This window comes from Lagenorhynchus albirostris, chromosome 11, assembly GCF_949774975.1.
Source record: "Lagenorhynchus albirostris chromosome 11, mLagAlb1.1, whole genome shotgun sequence".
Classification (NCBI taxonomy): domain Eukaryota; kingdom Metazoa; phylum Chordata; class Mammalia; order Artiodactyla; family Delphinidae; genus Lagenorhynchus; species Lagenorhynchus albirostris.
The window spans coordinates 100,554,120-100,575,888 of record NC_083105.1 but is presented as its reverse complement, the minus strand read 5'-3'; the positions used below and the strand labels follow the sequence as shown (position 1 = coordinate 100,575,888).

Here is a 21,769-nt window from a genome sequence, read left to right as displayed (position 1 = left end):
CATGCCGCGGAGCGGCTGGGCCCGTGAGCCATGGCCGCTAAGCCTGCGCATCTGGAGCCTGTGCTCCGCAACGGGAGAGGCCACAACAGTGAGAGACCCGCGCACCGCAAAAAAAATAAATAAAAAAAAAACCCTCAGCACCAAGAACTCTTAGTCTTTATCCCCAGAGACTCATGTTTTCCTAAGTACGGGACTACTTTCTGCTTCATTTGCAGGTGCCAACGTGCATTCAGTGAATTAGTCAGGGCTGTGTTCAGAACCTGAGGCAGGTGGTTTCGCTGCCTTCTGACTCTCTACATTTATACATACACAGAGTCTTTGGAAGTTCTGCCTGTAGGCGAGTATCACCCTCTGCTGTTTTTCCTGGGTCCTTTTTAAAAAAATCTCATCTGACCCATGAAATGAGGGCTTCCCCAGTGCTTATGAAAAGAATGAGTGAACAAACAAAAACAGTTCTAGTCAGTGGGTCAGAAGATCCTGGTGTGAATACCAGCTGTCACCTACAGCAGCGTGACCCTGGGCAAGTCACAGGACCTCTGGGCCTCAGCTTCCTCCTTTGTGAAATGGAGCTGATGCTGGTCCAACTTTGCCTCCCTTGCAGGTTGGCTGTGAGGATCAAATGGGCTGAAGAATTTGCAGGAACTGTGTGTACTGGTTTTTACAGCCTCAGTGCCATGCCAGGGTAAAGGCATTATTACAACCAACCCCCAAGAGGTCCTTGAATGAAGAACAAGGTGTGGGTAACTCTATGGAATACATCAGCCAGAGGCCATGTATCTGATCGTTGGGGATACAGTCTTAAAGCCTCTGTATCTAAGCCCACTTGCCTACTCGTGGACTCCACTTAGATGGCCATGACAGGAGACCTTGTCCCCAGGTGACCAGGAAAAATTCAACTGCAGAAGATCAAGACCTTACTTTAAAAAAGTAGATTGGTTCAGACAGGATAGTCATTTTAAAAGAAGGGTGGATACAAATATTAATAATATTTAACTAAGGCTAATCTTGAGATTAGCCTTAAAATCATGAGAACCTATCAACTAACCAGTTGTGGAGGAAGGCAAGGTAAGAATGATAAAGAATTATACTCTCTATAGAATTACAGGGAAATCAATTTGAGATTATACATCAGAAGGCAACTGAGAGGTGCAGGGGAACTTTACCAAGGGTTATCCTAGAAACAGTGCAGTTGACACCATGTAGGTGTCTATTTACCATGTTTAAGTATAAAACTGTAAAATATCTATTTGGACATTATTTTTCCTAGTCTTCTCTTTCTTTTTATCATTCATCAATACCTCCCTTTCTAAGTTCTGTTTCACCCAAATGTGTCTCTAAAATGCAATTTTTGTATAACCTTCTGCTAGATGGGTTGGTCTAAGTTTCATTTGAAAGTCTTCTAAACTCTCCTACATTGGTCATCTGAAATTTTCCAGTTTGTACTGGCATTTCACTTGAAAGTATGGCAAAAATCATTTTTTCTATACCTTTTTCTTAAAAGGTAGAAATAGATGAATGTTATCACTCATTTGTTGTATTTTAGTGTGAATTTGTTAAATCGGATGATTTCCTATTTTTCTAAATTTTTAATATTGAAGTTTAATAAATATATAGTAAAGCACAGAGGTCTTAAGTGTATAGCTTGATGATCTTTTTCAAAGTCAATACATGCATGTAAGGCTATGTATTTTCCCCTGAGTACTGCTTTGGCTGCTTTCCGCACATTTTAATTTGTCATATTTTCACTATTCATTTCAAAGTACTTTCTAATCCTCACTGCAGTTTCTTTTTTGATCCAAGATTATATGTATGTTGCTTGATTTTTCAGACATTTGGAGAATGTTTTAGTTGTGTTTTTCTTGTTGATTTCTGGCGTATTCTACTGTGGCTGGAGAATATGCTCTGTATAACTTCAGTCCTTTGAAATTTGTTGAGACTTTGCTTTATGGCCCAGAAAACCGTTTCTTTCAGTGAATGTTCCATGTGTGTTGAAAAGAGTGTATACTTTCCAGTTTTGTTAATTATGTCGTTAAAACATATATTCCTACTGGAAAAAAAAGAAGGGGGAAAAAGGAAAGGGTTTTGGTGAACATTAAGCACCTCATCTCAGTTCTCAACAAGATGCTGTGAAAGAAACATCCTCTGTTGGGTGGGAGAAGGGGCTCCAGGGGAGGGCTGCTGCCTAGGGGGCCTGTGGGTGGGGCTCCATGGGATAGCATGGCTAGCCCTCTGCCATCAAAGCAGGGCTAATGAGGTCATTAAGCCCAGAGAGTGAAGGATGTCGCCCCTACCCATTCCCTCCCTTCTCATAACCCCTCTGCCCCTATGCAGGATTTAAGGAGGACTGGGCTTGGCATCCAGAGACCTGGGTTCTTGTCCCATTTCTGTTTCCTAAGTTGCTCTGTGACTTTGGGCCTCAGTTTTTCTCATCTATAAAACTGCAATGACTCTATCTCCCTTACTGAGATGGGTAAAGTTGCAACTCCATTGCAGGACTTACTGCTGTCACGTAATTTCTGCATCACCTGAGGCTCCATGTGTATGATCGTGTGCCTACAAATAACAAGGACCAATACTTATTGATCATGTACCACATGTCAGGTATGGTCCTAAGCCTTTTGGAAGGGTCCCCTCTTTTAATTCTCCTAGTAACGCCATGAGCAGACATGAGCATCACCCCACGTGACAGATGAGGAAAGGGAGACAAAGGTTACAGAGCCTGCCTGGGCCAGGCTGTCAGTAAGGAGGGGGTGGGATTCAGAGTCATGCAGACTGGCTTCAAAGTGGACTCTTCTCAGGGGGACCATATGCTCCACTTTGCCCACCCAATGCCAGTTTCTCTGGACAGCCCCGGTTCACACCTATTGTCTTGGCATGACTATTTGCAGGGGCCTTTTCACTTAAAAAAATATCCCGGTTTGGATGTTCATTCAGTCCTGGCTCTTTACCACTATCTTAAATTGGGTGTCAACAGTATTCAATATTTCTCGAGCCCCTGACTCTTTCTGCCCCGATCCCCTCCACACACTATAGGTTTCTCCAACCCACATGCTCTGACACTCAGGGTCACCAACCCTACTGAGAAGCATAAGGTGTTTCCCTTAGCCACAGCATTTGCTAAGACCTGAGCTCAGCCTGTATGCTAAGCATGCCCCTCGGCGCCTGACCTGAGGGTGTCACGGGATAGGGAAGGAATGAATGAACGGATGAACATATGCACCAGAGAGCCACGTAAAAGCCCCTGCACGCTCTGAGAGTTAGAGAAATATTTCCCACAAGTTCCCCAGGACACCTGGGTCAGAGGTGATGAAAAGGAGAGAAGCAAAACCTACACCATCCTTTCCTCAGCCCGATGCACGCGAGTGTGGAGGACGTTTCGCGTGGAGGGTTCAGCACAGGCTCAGCACCTCCCAACAGGCCTCCTGGGACGTCCTGCCCAAGCCACCCACGGACCTTCTCTGTCCTCTCTACGCCACCCTCTTCTTCCCCTCATCTTTCAAGGCCAGCCCCAGGTGAGAAACCCAGACCTATGTCCATGGTACATCAAAGCAGAAAAACCCTTCTGAAAATAATATAACTGAGGCACAAATGGGACCAGGACGGTTCCACTGGGGGGAAACACCTGGACACACAGGTGCTCCCGAGAGAAGCCTGACCTCAGAAGAAACCACAGGCTTTGAAAATGAACGAGCATCAGCCCCTCCTCCGACCCCCATGCACCCTGCGCTGGCTCCAGCCCTTGGGGATGGCTCTCCAGCGGAGGCTGGGGAAGCCCACAGCCCCTAAGGGCCGCCCCAGGGGGATCTCAGGGCTGAAAAATACACTGGCTTCCTCCCCCTCCTCCTACAGAAGGCTCAGCATGGCGGGGGCAGCGTGCACGCGCGGGGTCTGAAAGTAGCTCATTAAATAAGCAAACGCCAGACCCGAGGGAGGCAGGTCGCTCTGCTCTGCGCCAGAAACGTGTGCTTCCCCACTCACGGAGACGAGACGTTTGAGAGCACAGAGAAGCCGTCTCCAGCCCCAGCGCCTTGCCCAGGTTCTGGCCGGCAGCCCCCAAAGCCCAGCCCCCTGTAACTTCGGCCAGTGAAGAGCGGTGGGCCCCTCACTGGGGCCAGGTCTTTAACTGTCTCAAGGGCTCAGCGAAGCCGGTGCTGTCACCTCTATTTGATAAACAAGGAGGCTGAGGCTCCCCTGGTACACCGAAACATCAGGTCGTGGTGTCAGGGAAGCTGAGGTCAGGGCTCCTCAGGTCTGAGCTTTCCGTAGGCTTAGAGGGGAGGGAGAAGTCACCTCCATCCGGAGTTGACTTTCCTGTCCAAGTCTGGTCCTCGGAGCGTGGACACACCTCCCGAGAAGCCTTGCATAGCAAGGATGGAGGCTCAGAGGTGGCCCATTCAGGGCGCGCTCAGGATCTGTAAGGCAAGGAACAGTGGCAGCAGGGAGTCCTGAGAGCCCAGGCTGCCGGGACTCAGCAGAGGGTGGGACGTGGGGGTGAGACAGAGACAGAGCGTCACCCAACTTCCAGGGGAGCCGCACACATCAGAGTCCCCATGAGCGGCTGCCCCGGGACTGAGCAGGTGTGCACGGCTGCTCACTTAACAAGCTGCTCACCTGCCTTCTCTCTCTCCCTTCCCGTAAACCAGGCTCCTTACCACCCTCCTTCCCTGCCAAGCCTGGGTGCCCTCCTTCTCAAGGGACCAGCTGGGTGAAATCCTGGCTTTTACTGGAAGTTGCCAGGCAGGGACTGGGCAGCACAATATACAGTGGGAGGGCAGTGGGGTGGGTGTCTCAGGGTTGGGCTGCCCAAGCCCCGTGAGGGTGGGCAGTGAGGGTGGGAAGACGTGTGGGGGCTGGTACACCTGACTACTCCCCACCCCATGGACCCTTTTAAACATACGAACTAAACTGTGACCTGTAGGCAGACATCCTCCCCTTTTTCTAGAGGAGGAGAGGTGCATTGAAACTTACTTTAGTTTGATTCACCAGGTAGTCAAGACGGCTAATGTTCGACCAAAAGCTGTCCTCCCCTCCTTCCATTATAATGGAGTTGGAGCTGGGTACATGGCCACTGAACCAGTGGCTACATTTCCCAACCGTCTAAGTGGCCGTATCTGGCTGTGTAGTAGTTTTTGACAAAGGAACGTGAGTAGAAATGCTACTTCCAAGCCTGAGCCTTAAAATATTGCCCCTGCACATCTCCACCATCTTCCCCCCTCCCAAGAACTGGGCCACAGATGTGCCTGAAACCCAGTTTCAACCACACAGACGAGGACAGCCCCTCAGAGCAATGGTTCTTCAACTGTAGAGTCTACGAGAATCCCCTGGAAGGCTTTTACAAACACAGGTTTCTGGGCCCACCCCCGGGGCCCCGCCCTGGTCATTTGCTTTTCCAACAAGCTTCTGCTGGTCTGGGGACCACACACTGCGCTTGGGGATGGTTGAGACAGAAGATCCCTGCAGGACCTCATGGAGCAGGACAGCCTGCCTACCCTGGACCATTCTAAGAGAGAAAAACACATTTTGTTCTTTAAGCCGCTGTCCTGTGAGGCGTCTGGTACAGCCATTCAGCCTTGCCTCTCACTGAATTGTATCCTAGAGGTCACACTCTTCTCTGTATGACATCCCATTGAAAAAGAAGAAAAAAATTCTGTTCCAAGTCCACCTCCAGGGGCCGCAAATTCCTCCTTGATCGGATACACACAGAGCCAGGATGCAATCTCAGGTGTACGATTCCCAAACTAGACCGAATCGCTATGCATGCTCTCTCCCAGGTCTCGCATGTTCCCCTGAATCAAATTATCGCCAGATCCCCTTCTCTTCACCACCAAGGTCTGAAGCCTCGCGTCCTCATCCAGTCCTTCTGCAGCCGCCATGGCCCGCACAGGTGGACCGGGCTGGGGGAGCAGCGGAGGCTGATGAGACGTGAGACCCTAAACCCACCAAGGAAAATCACCGCCGCTCTGAACTAAGACCGCAGGGTTTTAATTCTGATACACTGGGTCTCAAAAGTACCTTTAAAAAGAACAATGCACTGCTGTCAGATGTACTTACTGCTCCCACTAAAACCAGCTTAATTATAGCAAAGAACAGAGTCTATAATTTTTCCCACACTCAGAGATGGATCTATATTATAATTTCCCTGATCTTTTTGAATGAATGGATTAAGCTTTCCACCAAGAAAGAGCTGCTCTTTTCATCACCCACGTGGAGACACACGCGTGAGGCCCCGTGCAGGCGCGGGGGGCTGCTTGGCCATGACCCCCAGGGAAGGCTGGTGTTCAGCACGAGGGGGACTGGGTTGGGGAAAACATGTGTCCTGGACCCCAGGCGAGGGACAGGCGCCGAGGGCTGTCCTCCCTTCCCGTGATTCGCAGAGAGTGATGCTAGGAATGTCCGCGAATGGACACGGTGTGGTGTGTACAGAGGCATCGGCAGACGGGGGAGGGCAGGGCCCAGGGGATCTAACTCAGGGTGCCCCTTGCTGTGCACCAGCACGTGGGCAGGTCCCTACCCCTCTGTGTGCCTCTGTCTTTATCTACACAATGAGGACGCTGGTGTTCTAACGGGACATTCTTTCAAGTAAAATTTCTGGTAGAACCTCAACACATAAAACAGATGAACTGCAGCTTCTCTGGCAGAAGGGGTGTGTTAAGCCCCTTCCCCATCTAAGCTCACTTGATCGCTGTCTCCCCTCCCCACTCCCCCAAAGCCCGAACCACAAAGAAACCCGCTCTAGTGCTCTCTGAGACCATGCAGGCGTGAGCTTCTTTATGCTTTAACTCCATAGCCACCCTGCACTGTCCATGGTCAGGTGAGCCAGGGGAGAGCTGGGGGGGGGGGGTCTAAATCCCAGGAATCTATATCATAGACCCAGAAGATATTTCTAGAACTGAAAGTGACGTCCGAGATCATCTGAGGAGTCTTTCACTTGACAGATGGTTCGGCGTGTGATGGTCCCCGCTGGCCTCAACCCCACCCTACTCTTTCTCTTTCTCTTTCTATTGTGGCAAACTACACATAACATAAACTTTACCACTGTCACTATCTCAGGTCACTTGCACAGATGTATAATAAGGCCAGTGGGTGAGCAGCTCTCAGCAGGACGAAGAGGCCGGCGCTCTTAGCGTCCCCAGCCCACAGACAAGGAAACTCACTGGAGGGCACACGAGCCAGTCTGAGATACAAATCCACCCCCTCATCCACTCCCTGTGCTGCTCCCCCGTCTCCCAGACAGCGTGGCAGGTCGTCCTGCCCAGGCTCCCAGTGCCGGGCCCCCCAGGAGCACGTCCTAGTTTGGGTCCTGCCGGGCCGGTTCACTCTGTGGGCTGCTCTCCAGTTCTGGCCGTGGCATCAAGCTTCGCTGATTCGTGCCCCGCTCCCAGCTGATGGTGAGAGCATCTCCGCCAGGAGGCTTCTGCTCTGCTCCGCTCCGTGCCCTCGGCTTGGGCCTGGGGACCCCGGGTCAGGAGAACTGGCCCCTTCTCTCCCCCAAGGCGGCTCCCAGTGCATCTGACTCACACTGTCCAGGCCCTGGACTCAGCCAGGGAGCCTGAGCCTGGGCTGGGTCTTTGGAAGCTGCACCGGGACCCTGGGGGCTGAGGCCCTGTGACCAGGGCTGGGCGAAAAGGCTGCCAACCGCACACAGGCCCAGAGGAGGCGGCGGCCAGAGACGCCAGCCAGGCGGTTCTGCTCCAGCCCTGCTGGTGCAGGGTTAGGCTGGAAGCAGCGGAAGCAGGTCTTCCCATCACTCCGCCACCCACCCGTCGGTGGTCCAGCCGACACCCGGGTGCTAGTGCCTTGTAGGAATCAGAGAAGGTTGGAAGGGCTGGGTGAACGTGACCCTGAGAGTGGAGGGAACCCCCCCACACCCACAGCCCTCCAGTGAGCCTGGCAGAAGCGGGGGACAGACTGGGCCTGTGGGCCTCCCAAGCTTGGATTCGGGGCTCACAATGGAGCTGGAGGAACTGGGGGTGATGCTGTTCTGAGAGACCAGGGTGCACTTCCTCCGTTGTGGGTACTGAGCAGGGAAGGGGGTAAGACACACTCCTCATAGTCTAGAGCAGGGGTCCTCAACCCCCCCGGGGCCGTGGCCTGTTAGGAACCGGGCCGCACAGCGGGAGGTGAGCGGCGGGCGGGCGGGCAGGCGGGCGAGCGAAGCGTCACCTGCCGCTCCCCACCGCTCGCATCACCGCCTGAACCGTCCACCAGCCCCCCGACCCCCACCCGGCCATGGAAAAATTGCCTTCCATGAAACCAGTCCCTGGTGCCAAAAAGGTTGGGGACCACCGGTCCAGATGGTGCAGGAAACAATCGGGGCCCATTAACAATGGTCCCAGCCCTCAGACTCAACAAGGACTTGCCACCAGGCTTGACTCGGGGACCCAAGTCCCCGGACATGGACGCCCTGACGACACTGCTACCCCCGCCCCCAGCATGGTTCTCTGATGTTTGGTTTGGGCTTTCACATACACGGAGGGAAAATTAACGTCACCCGTACCAGCTGTGTGACCTTGGGTAGGTCACCCAAGTACCTGAACCAGTCTCCCCCTCCGCCCTCCAGGGGTAAGAGGGTGCAGACCTCCGAGAGAGTGACCGTGAAGGCCAGGAAGTGTGGGTGAAGCGCAGCTTGCCCCTCCCCCCATCACACCAGCAGCAGCAGTGCCTCCGTCGAGGGGACGATTGATGGCGGTCTGAAGGCTTTGTGGCTCTAAGGGACTAGCCAGGCTGCCGGGGCGATGCTCTGGCGGGCAGAAGGGGCCCTGGAGAAGCCTATATCACGGTGCACGTGACTTTGGCTTACGGACATTCACAACCTGCTCCTGGGAGTCAGAAAGGCACAGACACTCCTTTCTAGGCATCGGGAAATTAAAAAAAAAAAAAAAGAAAAAGCCCAAATGACACAAAAACTCATCTCTATTCCCAGAGATGATTGGTACAATTTCTCATTTGCTTTCAAAACAGTGCCTGTCTTGTCTCTGGAGCGGGACACCGTGGCTGAGAAGTAAGCCTGAAAGACCATTCCTTCCAAGGAGTTAAAACGTGGAGGCCCCTGAAACTGTATGGGAAAATGTTACTATTTACGTGCTGGGGTCTCATAGGTTTTAGCACATCCCCAAAGGGGTTTATGACTTTGCTCCACAAAAAGGTCAAGGTTCCTTCTTCGGGTAGGTACAGATAAGACCTGAACTATGAACTCCTACGGGAAGGGCTGTGTCTTAGACACAGGCTCAGAGACCCCGCTGGCCCCAAGGATGCAGCAGAGGCCAAGCTGGGGAGGAAGCCAGGTGTCCCGGGTACCCAGACCCCGCTTCAACTTGCTTTTTGCCAGACACACGGATGGTGTATCTATGTGCGTGTGTGTGCAAGGCTGCAGGAGAGGACGTTCATGCATCCAATTCTAAACTCCCATTTTCACTTTGGGTCTTGGATGTAAATCTGCTAGGTCTTAAGTCCAGGAGATGATGTAATTTATCAAAGAGAGTTTGGAAGCTCCTAAGCTCCCTGATAAATAAGCCATGTTTCTTCATCCCAGGTCTGTGAAAACATATTTTCTACGGACTTAGAAACCTCCCCCCATCTTGGAAAGTATTAGAATCTTTCCCCTGCAGGAGAGCCAAGCATACAGAAACTTGTCTTTTTAGAGATACTTGACCTTTCTGGGCAAGGAAATAATGTACGCACATGGCAACTAACCAGCAACCCCCGCACTGTTACCCTAATTCTTTCCAAAAAAGAACTGTAGTTCCATGAGTTCCAGAGGGAGGATGTTATAGAAACGGACTTGGCATCAGAATATCCTAGCTATTGCCCACATCGGCTCCCTAGTCGGGTACCAATTACATCATCACCAGGAGCATCACTACCCATTGTTCCCAAGGTTTGGAAAGCTGCCCGCATGTCCCAGGTCTAGAAGGTGGAGAAGAGACTTCTTAGACACCAGTTCACCCTCACGTGTTGGCCAGGGAGGCCCAGAGGGTGGAGGCCATTTCTCCACTCTCACCAGGTAAGAGCTGGGACTCAAACCCATATCTCTGGTCCTCAGTCCTAGTTTGGGGGTTGCGGGGAGCTGCAGACTCACAGCGCTGCCCCACGGTCATGATCTCTGAGCTCTTGCTGCCTCTGGTCACAACCAAGGCCACCAACGCCAGGACAGCAGGAGCTAAGGAGCGTAGAGTGCCCTGGAGACGCGAAAACTCTAAAAGGATGCCTTGTTACTACTGATAGCGATGATAGTATGTAATATGTAAAATCTATCAATGTAGCTGCTAATTTTCCAAATGAGGAAGGAGGAATTTAAGAACCCAGCCAGCTCTGTGGGGAGCAACTGCATTTTTGACAACCCAGATAGAGTCTTTATCCCTGGATGCTCGTGTGCCTCTGGCCCTTGAATTCTTTCTAAGATAGCACATCGGCAATCACACCCTTCCAAGGACACCCAGGACACTGGGCAAGGCTTGGGAGAACTGGGAATAATTGCTTTACATGTTCATAGGCTCCCCAGCTTAGATTTACTGAAATGCCACATCATGCCTGATTGCGGGCAAACTTCCCCTCCACTTCCACCGATTTTGAGGCCAGACATCCCCGGGTTTGTTAGCTGTGGGATTTGGGTAAAGTCTTTAACCTCTCTGTGCCTCAACATTCCCAACTATAAAATGGGGATAAGAGCACTGCGATGACTATAGGAGATAATGTATGTTAAAACCTATCACAGTGCCTGGCACATAGCAGGACATCAGTAGGTTCTAATCCCTGTGACATTTTTACAAATGCCCCATGGGCTACATTGTTGGAGGGCCAGCAGTTGGGGCGAAGTATCCTGGGGGGATCTGCCTTCCCTTGAGGGAGTGGTTGGGAGAACAGAATTCACCCTCAGTTATGAGGTGATGGTCAGCAATACAGCCTTCCGACTTCCCAGGCATGTATAATGTTCATTCAAATGATTTCAAGATAGCTCAGAAGTGTGCTTAAATCCCTGCATTTACCACATGGGTACCTTCTATAAGTTAATGTACTAAAAGACAATCATATCTGTAGTAATGGAAAATAGCGCCCAAAGCTAAAATTGCTATTTATGATATCTGTTAAGGATAACATGATTGCTGTAGGTGGTAGTGTTATTCTAGTCCCAAGCTCTGCTTCCTGCAACCATTTCACCTCCCAGGGCCTTGGTTGTGTATAAAATAACAACTACAGTTACGTCCAGCCTTGAAATAACCTTCAAGGCCTTGCTATCCCCTCCCGCTGGCTTCCTCCTGTCTTGCCTTCTCCACCTAACCATCTCTGACGTTCGCCTGCAAACAGGAAGGTTTAAGTTTGAAAGGCCAAGCCAAGAGCAGTGGTCTCAAACTTGAGGTGCATCAGAATCCCCTGGGGGGCTGGTTAAAATGCAGTTTGCTCCCCACCTCCCCCCAAGAGTTCCTGAGTTGGCAGGTCAGGTGGGGTCCTGAATTTTGCATTTCTAACCAGCTGGGGGATGTTGACACTGCAGACACTGCAGGTCGAAGACCTCGCTTTGAGAATTACTGCCTTAGGGCAGTGATTTTCAACCTTAGCTGCACTAGGACACCCTCCCCACCCCTCCCGCCAAGGAATGTAAAAAACCCTTATTCCCAGGCTTCACCCCAGGTGAACTCGGTCGGGATCTCAGAGGGGAGCAGCCCAGAGACCCTGGTTCAGAGGCTAAGCTTCCCTCCAGCCGCGGTGCCCACATCCAGAGCCCTGGGTGCGCTGAGCTGTCCACGACCACAGCCTGGGGCTGACGGCTATGGCCCAGCAAACCGTTTTTGCACGGGACCAGTTCAAATGTTTCAGGCTTTGCGGGCCTCTGGCCTCTGCCGTATGTCCTTCTTTGTTTTTTGTTTGTTTCAGCCCTTTAAAAAGGTAAAAATTGGGGCTTCCCTGGTGGCGCAGTGGTTGAGAGTTCACCTGCCGATGCAGGGGACGCGGGTTCGTGCCCCGGTCCGGGAAGATCCCACATGCCGCGGAGCGGCTGGGCCCGTGAGCCACGGTCGCTGAGCCTGCGCGTCCGGAGCCTGTGCACCGCAACGGGAGAGGCCACAGCAGTGAGAGGTCCGCGTACCGCAAAAAAAAAAAAGGTAAAAATCATCCTCAGCTTGCAGGTCATCCAAAAACAGTTTGCAGAGCCCTGGAGAACAGCCCGTTATGCAATTATTAAATCTAATGATGGAAACAGCAACTCACAATCAGCATTAATCATACAGTAAATTAAAACCAAGGTAGAAGGCAGACCGATTCAAAGGGACTAAATGTACGATGTAAACATGGTTTCTCCCGCTAATCTTTTACTTGTTATCATCGCTGTTTCTTTCTAACCCAGTTTTTCTTTCTACATTAAAAAGGGAGGGGGGGTGGTAGAGGCAGGACAGGAATAAAGATGCAGACGTAGAGAATGGACTTGAGGACACGGGGAGGGGGAAGGGTAAGCTGGGACGAAGGGAGAGAGCTGCATGGACATATAAACACTACCAAATGTAAAATAGATAGCTAGTGGGAAGCAGCCGCATAGCACAGGGAGATCAGCTCGGTGCTCTGTGACCCCCTAGAGGGGTGGGATAGGGAGGGTGGGAGGAGGGAGACGCAAGAGGGAGGGGATATGGGGATATATGTGTATGTATAGCTGATTCACTTTGTGATACAGCAGCAACTAACACACCATTGTAAAGCAATGATACTCCAAAAAAGATGTTAAAAAAAAAAGGGGGCGGGTGGGCTTCCTTCCACCCTCCTCCAGCTCACGGTACCAGTACCTGCTTCCTAGAACTTGCTTGGAACTTTCGGTTTCCAGCAACTTAAAAGCCCTCAGCGACGTGCTCAGAGCTGTCTGAAAGTGCAAACTGCCTTCTGAGTATTTCATTCTCTCCCAAGGCTCCTGGTTCTAACTTCCTGTCTCACCCTCTCTGCCCACAGACAGAGGAGTTTCTTTCTTCTGGAATAAAATTCCTGGCTTCCCTAAGCATCTGTGTGTGCAAAACCCACTCCAAACTGTGGAGTCACATGGCACCTGCACGTGGCCCCTTCTCCCCCTCCCCCTCCTCTCCAACCCTGAGAGCCCTGGGTCCCTGGTCACTAGGCCACTCCCTCCTCTGTCCCAACCTATCTGCTCAGTTTGGGCATAAAAATAATCGTACCCGGAGCAGCTGGTGAGCGTCTCTAAACGGGCCTCAGAACTCCTAGAGGCTTTGTGCTTTCCAAACTGTTCCAGACCTCAGACGAAATGGACAACACCCACCTCTACTCCTTTCCTTTGTTCTTTTCTTCTGAACCTTTAAAAACCCCTAGAACCTGTTAGTGAATGACCTAAGCTGACTTTTAAAAAATGTAAATGATTTAAAGCAGGAGGGTGGAGGCCTGGAAAGGAAACAGCAGCCTCCAGCATTTTCCCAAGATATAAATCACAAACAGAAATCCGAGAGCACTTACCCAGCCCACTTGTTTAAAGGATTAGTTCTGCCCTAACTGGGCCACCATCCACAACTGTGACCCACAGGAGGGTCCTCGCTGGCTTCCTGGGCCCAAAACAAGTCTAGCCTCACAGGGCCCCGTGCCTGGTTTAATGCTCGGCTGTTTCATCTCAGAATTCTTTTTTTTTTTATTTTTGTGGTACGCGGGCCTCTCCCGTTGCGGAGCACAGGCTCCGGATGCACAGGCCCAGCGGCCATGGCTCACGGGCCCAGCCGCTCCGCGGCACGTGGGATCCTCCCGGACCAGGGCAGAACCCGCATCCCCTGCATCGGCAGGCGGACTCCCAACCACTGTGCCACCAGGGAAGCCCCATCTCAGAATTCTTAATAATTTATCTTTGAACATGTGTTTTGTAAGTGAAGTCGCATGGGACGGTGGGCATGAATGTGAGCTGGGGAGATACACACAGTATGTGGACCCACTGTTGCTTGAGGCCGCATTTGACCTGGTGTTCCTGATGCCCCAGGAGCACAGAATCCCAGGGCATCCTTGATGCGTGGGGTTCAGAAAGCCTCAGAGAGAGTACAGGTAAGGAGTCACGTCCATGACAGAGCAGCCTGGGAGGCCAGGCTCCCTGCTGGAACCCGAGCTTGATTCAAAGCCGACAGAAAGCTGTGCATTCTGAGAAACGCCAACAACCAAGGGCCGTCCTGGGATAGCCTGTCTTTCCCGATTTCTGCTACCTCCTGCATTACTCACCCACGTACACTGAAAATGATGACACAGGAGGAAAGGAAGGACAGCCTTTCCTTTTCCCTTCTGTCCCTCCTTCACCACTAGGCCAAAGGTGGTGTGTGTTGATGGAACGTGTGTGTATCAAGAAGTGAAACAAAAACACCTGAGTTAGTTTCTTGCCCCATGTCTACTGTCCTGGTAGGAACAAAATACACGTGCACATACGAGCTGTGAAATAGGAATCGTGTCATTTTGGTGTTTCAACGTATGAGTGAAATGCGCATCTATTTACATTTAAAACAGGCGTTGCACAATATAAAGGCGAATGTAAAATTCATGCAAGTCATTCAAAACTTTAATTTTTCTTTACTTACAATGTCATTAAAAAGCAAGTAAAAAAACCACATCATGACAAGTCAATAAAGAGGCCACGGAAGAAAGGAAAAAGCTTTGTATCTCAGTACCTATAGGCACTTTTTCCTGCTTTTTGAGTTAAAGGCGCGGGCGTAGGGATTTCTCTTTCAGGCACAGACTTAGGCATGGCTGAGGAGTGCTTCTGAAATATCCGCCCAGTGGACATTTACTGAACCCCTACCGCTCGCCCAGCTTCGTGCTGGTTGCCAGGAAAAGAAAGTCAATTTCCATCCTCCAGCAGGGGTGAGGTATACCATTCTGAAACCCGGGTATGGGACATTGTTTTCCAAACGTCAGAACCCTCGTACGTGTCTAGTAAAGGGGCTTCTGAGAGGGAAATCTCTTTACGATATTTCATGAAACTTGGGCTTTTACCTGTCAAAAACGCTTCAGAGTTCAGCTACCACTCTACACGGTCAACCAGGACAGGTAATGCTTTTTTATTAAAATTTTGCAATCGGTTCCAGACCTCAGGCAAACTGACGCAAACAGCTCACTCCTGTCCTTTGCCTTTTTTCTCTTCTGAGCCTTTTAGACACACTACAATCTGTTAGTAAATAACATAAGCTGATTCTGAAAAAATGTAAGTGATACAAAGCAGAAAGGTGGGCACTGGAGAGTGGATCCCTTTCAGTTTTGTGGCTCTGAATAATTTTTTCAGACGGAGAAACAAATTTTCATTTATGTTGAAATCTGGCTGATAAAAAACTTTCAAAACATGGGGTCCGTGTTTAAAAACAAGAGGAAGAACCCATATGTCAGGACGAGGTGAGAACCACTTTGGGTTACCTCCCCCCGCCAACACACATTACCACTGGAGAGGGTCTGAGTACCCTACTCGTGATCTCAGCAGATCGGGGACCCAGCCGAGCAACTTCCCGTAACGTTTCCTCAACCTCTGTAACATCCTCAAGTCTTGACTTCTTGGTATTTGACAGCAAAGCTCCTTAAGCCTTTCAGAAGGGCCATGTGCATAGCCCCCGAGGAGGGGGGCAGTGAGCACAGATGGCAGAAGTTCTGGAATACAGCCAGCTCCTCTCACAGCCAGGTGGGGAGGGGAATGGCCCAGTTGGAAGGGCACCCAGAGGAGGTAAGGGACGGGGCTGGCCTGGGGTGGGGGGAAGCCTCGGGGACCTGAAGCCAGGCTATGACCTAGAGACCGTCTCCTCCGCTTACAGAGCAGGAAAGGTCACGGAAGGCGCTCAGGAGAAGGCAGAGTCCAGATTCCCGGCTGGACAGCTGACCGCCCCGGGCTCTCTGTCCCCTGGCACTTTCCAGACCCTTCTCTGAGCTCCAGCTGTGGCCTGGGTGAGACCCCCCCACCCCCGCTGCAGTCTGCACTCAGCTGTTCTCGCCTCTCCTCCCGGGAGTAAGTTTCATCTCCTTCACAACTGGCTGCTCGGAGGTCAGGGCTGGGTCTTTATTATTCTCAGGCCTGTGGCACACAGGGAACGTGAGAATATTGACACCCCCCCGAACCCCTCTCCCCCCTCCACCCCCTCTATTGGCTCTGCCCTCTGCCTGTGTCCTCTTGGAAGGTTAAAGCTTCTGGACCCGGGAACGCACAAGCGTCAGCCCAGCAGGGATGCGTACAAGAAGCAAGGTCAACGTCAGAGAATTAGCAGAGGGCTGTGTCCTGCACTCCGTCCCTTCTGTCCACTTCTCCCCTGTCTCTCTCCTCAGCCAGCCACCTAAAACAACCCCACAAACAACTCAACCTCCTTCCCCGTCCTTGGGCGGACTACTGACGCCCAGCCCTTGGGGTTTAGCAAAGGTGGTGATGAACTGTATTCTGTGCCCCAAACCTGGGCACAGCACCGGACAGGGGAGTCACCCCGCCATTCACAAAGGAATTTACAAGAAGTGACAAAGAAGGGATGTTTTCCGTGGCTGCTTCAATATGGGGCGTGGCATGCCATCCACCTGGCTCTCCAGGCTCAGGAATCACTCAGAGAGAAGGGCGTCCTCCACTACCAACTACTTGAGAAAAACCAGGCGGAGCAAACTACTGGGGAGAGACACGTGCATCTGGGCAGCCTGCCTGGGACACACCCAAAGGAGGATGATGGCAGACGGGAACCCCGCACAGGCAGCTCACCAGTATCAGCGTGTCTCCTATCCACTCTGTGATGTCCACTGCTTCCTTCTGGTCCAGAACCCCGCACACCCCATGATGCAGAATCCTCTTCACGTTGATCTTGACCCAAAGCTCAGGAAATTAAACCAGTTGCAAAAAAGCAACCATATCATGAATTCCACAGCCAAGCAGTGATGGTTGATGGGATGACAGCTCTGCATGTCTGAACCATAGCCTTTGGTCATCCCCGAAGGCTGAGTGTGCGTTACTCCCCGTCCCAGTACTGTTATTTCAACTTGGAGTTGAAAAGGCCCCATCGTCTTCGGATGCAATGGCTTTCTAGTTTTATTTTAATGGGAGGGCCCTTTCTTCAAGGGAAGTCCTATATGGAAGCCAGCCTCTAACTCACATCAGTCCCGAGCTGGGGTGTGCAGAGCCCAGGGCCCTGCCTATGGGCCCGCTCCCCCCTCACAAGCTCCCAGGAGCACAATGCGAAAGACGCGCATCCAACTCCCTTATTGAGTTACTCACTCACTGACAGCTTCTCCGGAGCACCTACTAGGCTCCAGGTGCGGTGAGCCAGCAGGTAACAGGAGGTCCCTCCTCGGCAAAGCTCTCAGTGTGGCTGGATGCAGCTGAGAGCGGTTCAGATGGTGCGGAGAGTGCTAGGAAGGAAACAGATCAGGGCAATGTGACGGACGCCGGGAGGTGGCCACTTTGGATAGAGGGTCACCTCCTCTCTGAGGACGTGAAATGTGGGCTGAGACCAGAACCATAATCTGGAAAGATGCTGATTTTGACCAACGAGGAAACAGACCCAGAGAGGTGAAGGGACTTTCCCCAGGTCACACAGCGGGTAGGAAGCCGAGCTGCACTGAACCCGGGTTTCCAGGGCTTCTTTACGAAGCAGCTACTACGGGCCAAGAAGCCTTGGTGACAGGTGACATCCAGGGGTGACAAACCACAACCACATCCTGGTGTCTGGGGCTGTGAGGACTCTTGACACCCTCCCTGCCCTCCTTGGCAGGTACAGCGTTGGTTCTAGAGGATGCCCTGTGACCGGAAGATGGAACCCTGAGGCTGGTGACCAGGGATAGAGAGCTCCCTCCTCTGCCATCTCCCTGGCCTGAACTGTGGCCTGACTGCTTCTGGTGGTGGTGACAAGCAGAGAAAAGCCAGCCGGTGGGCGTGAAGGTCCCAGCCCACCTGGAGGAGGGTCTCTGCACAGCTGAGCTGCTCCAGGGCTATGATGTGAAGACCTGCCAAGCCGGCTGTCCTCTTGTGCTGTGGAAGCATCCACACCGAAGGGGCAGCACCAGACAGGCCTGCGAATACCTCACGCTCCAAGAGATCGAGGCCCGGCACCGGGCAGACACTCCTATCTCTGGAATATTCTAGGGAGCGGCGTGAAGACAGCTGCTGCTGCAGCCCACAGACCTGGCCCCCGAGGCATTCCCCAAAGCCCGATCGGCGCGCCGGTGGGCCTGGCCTTCACCCTTTGTCCCTGGAGCCTCCCCGCAGACACCTCCTGAGGTGGGCAGGACAGCAGTCATTAGTCCCATTTTGCACACGAAGCAACGGAGTCCCAGGGGGACAGGCGCAGGGAACACGCTACTGCCGTGGTGACCCTCCACCAAGTTCTGGTTCAAACCCAGGTCTCCAACTCCACCCCTAATCCAGCTGCCCACAGCTAACCACAGACCACCCGCTCCGGCCGAACACCACCCAGGTCTCTCCCCACACGTCCACCTACCCTAGGCCCTAGGGTGCACTTGGGGTTTTTCCAGGAGCTCCCTTCTCTCTCCACGCCACCCTGCCCCACAGTGGGTGCCCATGTGCTGAGACGGCCAACACTCACCCCCGCACCCTCGGCAACTGAGACCCAGCTTGAGATGCCCCTTTCATATTTCCAGCCAAGTCATGTGTGTGAACGTACAGCTGGTGAAAACAATACACCTAGAACCTTCCACACCTCCTGTCCTTCCACACCAAGCCAGCCAGCTGCAGACACAGGGACAGGGAGGACACGCAGGTGACAGGGCCTGCAGAGCCGGGTTCCCCCAAATGCACAGATGCGCCCATGAAACTTGTGGACCACCCTGGCAGGCAGACGGACCCACCGAGAACGATCCTGTGCCCGCACAGGAGACACGCCAGCTGCCAACACTGGGCAAGGCCTTGCCGGGGGTACGGAACCAAGGGCTGTACCCATTCTAGTTAGGATGGCTCTGGGCCTGTCACCTCGGGCCCGTGCATAAGAGCCACCAGAAGTCCAGGTGGACAAAGAGAATGACGTTTGGAGGAGGGACAGACGCGCACTGCGGCCCCGAGCTCCCTCCCGAGACACTAAGTGCAGACGGGCGGTCTCCGGAGGACGGATGGGAACACGGCAGCCAGCGGTGCGTGCTCGCCCCATCCTGCCCCCATCGTCCCGGGAGTCGGCTGCCCGGGCCCGCCGGGCCGCGCTCGGCCACGCAACTCCCAGCCCCTCCCGCGGGAGTCCCGAGAGGCCGCCGGGCCCCCTCCCGCGCCCCCGCCCGCACTCACCGGTCGCGGGCTCCGCAGCGAAGGCCGCCGGCGCCGGGGCGGGGCTGCAGGGCCAGCGGGTGAGGACCGCAGCCGCGCTCAGCCCCGCGCTCGCTCTGCACTTCCTGCGGCCGCGCCCCGCCTCCTGAGCGCCCACCCCCGGCCCCTCCAATACCCGGGCTCCTTCTCCCGCCGCCCCGCCGGCCGCCCGTCTTTGTTAGGGGTTGGCCTTTCTCCCGTTCAGAGCGCACGAAGCGAATCCAGTCGGAGTCAGGGTAGCTGTGCGGTGGCCCCGGGGTCCCTGCGAGGAGGGAGGATGGATGGATGGATGGATGGATGGATGGGTGGATGGATGGAAGTCGGGCGGCTTGCAGACACCCTACCCGGGCCTCCCGGAGGTCTCCCTGTCCCCCAGTGGGCCCCTAGTGGGGCGTGAAACCCCTCAGGGTAGTGGGGGAAGCTGGCCGTGGGGGTGTGCGGGGACTCTAAGGACCGGCCCGTGTGATCACAAAGAGCCTCCCCTTCCTCTCCGCTTCCCCCCAGACCCACGTACACAAGGAAGACCCCATCCCAGCCCTGTCCCTCTGAGAGTCCTGTGGGCCGTCAGCTTTCCATTTCCTGGGCTCTGGGAGTCAAGGTCTCCTTCCGGACTGGAGAAAAAAGCGAGTCGACACAGCCCATCTGTCCCGCCCTGGCCCAGAGCAGGGGCAAAGCTGCCTGAACTGGATCCAACCGGTGGGGCCTCATGGTTCCTGTTACCTGCCAAAGCAGCAGAGGCCTGAGCTTACCCAACCGTGGTCTTTTCAAATTTGAGCACAGAGAGCGCCGTTACCCATTTACCAGGCTGCTGGTCCAGGGCTGCCAGCCATCCTCCCTGCACCTCGGGCTGTGAAAGGGGGGCAGAGGGGAGGTGGGATGGGGGCCTCTGAGGGAGGTGACGGCAATAGTCCCTGGGGAGGAAGCACTGAAATGGGGGGTGACTGGGGAAGATGCAGCAGAGGCGGGTCTACAGAGCTGCTTGGGGTGAGGGTCTCAGGAAGGAGGCCTTCGGGGCGCTGGGGGAGAGGGAGACAACAGGAGCACCGAGAAGCTGAGATGAAGGACTAGTGTAGACCAGGCAGGGCAGGCCGGGCTGAGGGCAGAACCCGGTCTAAGCAGGGAGAAGGTGGGTGAAAGAAGCTGCCCCGGTTGGCGGGGATCTGTGCAGTGCCTGGTGCCGCATCACGGAGGAGAGGTCAGGTCCTGCAGGGGCCCAGCTCCAGGGCTGCCGAAGAGGAGGGCGCCCAAGGAAACGGGGCTAGACTCGGCGATGAGGCGCTCCTCAGGGGCTTCTGAGAGGGTCCCTTCAGTGGGGGCGGGATGAGCCAGGTCCCCCTCCTTGGGGGCATCCGGACCCAATCGGGTGATTTACTTCTGCTCCAGAGGCCTCTGAAGGGCCATCCCAGCTCCGGAGTTTCCTGAGGGATCAGCTTCTGGGGAAACTGCGTCCAGTTCAAGTTCACTCTCTGCTGTCCCATTTCTCTCACTTATTTTTTTAATATTATTTATTTATTTATTCTATTTAGTTTTGGCTGCATTGGGTCTTAGTTGCAGCATGCGGGATCTTTCCTTGTGACATGCGGGCTTCTCTCTAGTTGTGATGTGTGGGTTTTCTCTCTGTAGTTGTGGCGCGCAGGCTCCAGGGTGCATGGGCTCTGTAGCTGTGGCGCATGGACTCTAGTTGAGGCATGCGAGCTCAGCAGTTGTGGCGCGAGGGCCCAGCTGCCCCGCGGCATGTGGGATCTTAGTTCCCAGACCAGAGATTGAACCCGCGTCCCCCGCACTGTAAGTCCAGTGGTGGACTTTTTACCACTGGACCACCAGGGAAGTCCCATCTCTGTTGTTTTTTATAATAGAATTAAAAAAATGTATTTATTTATTTATTTTTGGCTGCGTTGGGTTTTCTTTGCTGCGTGTGGGCTTTCTCTATTTGCGGCGAGCGGGGGCTACTCTTTGTTGCAGTGCACAGGTTTTTCATTGCGGTAGCTTCTCTTGTTGCAGAGCACAGGCTGTAGGCATGCAGGCTTCAGTAGTTGTGGTGCACAGGCTTAGTTGCTCTGTGGCATGTGGGATCTTCCCGGACCAGGGCTTGAACCCATGTCTCCTGCATTGGCAGGCGGATTCGTAACCACTGGACCACCAGGGAAGCCCTCATCTCTTGCTTTCTTACAGGCATTGTCCCTAAGAGTCCCTCCCATTGACGCCCGGCTCTCCGTCTCCGTGCGTGGTCTGTTTCCCAGAAATCCAGACTGAGACGGAGGGTCAGTGAGAAAGGGGGCTGAACAAAGGAAAGGTGGGTTGGGGGTAGAGAAGAGGCCATGAACCCCCGGCACCGCATTCAGGGTGAAGGCCGAGCCTGTGGTGGGAGAGAGGCCAGAGCAGCACCGAATGTGAGGGCCCCTCCGTGAGACCTCTGGGGAGGACCTGGACCTCTGGGGAGGACCTCAACCTCTGATGAAGCAGTTTCAAGTCACAGATGTGCCGGAGAAGGTGGTGTTAAAGGAAAAGCCTGAGAAACAGGTGGTAGAAGATGGTTTTCTAAGGGGTAGAGGA

General features: G+C 53.4%; 1 protein-coding gene across 3 annotated transcripts in view; it reads right to left on the bottom strand.

The window, feature by feature from the left end:
• The window catches only part of TSPAN11 (tetraspanin 11), a 64,356-nt gene extending 45,077 nt beyond the window's left edge, over positions 1–19,279 (bottom strand). For all 3 annotated transcript variants that reach the window (XM_060165600.1, XM_060165602.1, XM_060165601.1), the window contains exon 1: positions 19,199–19,279. The gene's annotated coding sequence lies outside the window, so the exon portion shown is untranslated. The remainder of the gene's footprint in view (positions 1–19,198) is intronic.
• Positions 19,280–21,769: the final 2,490 nt, after the last annotated feature.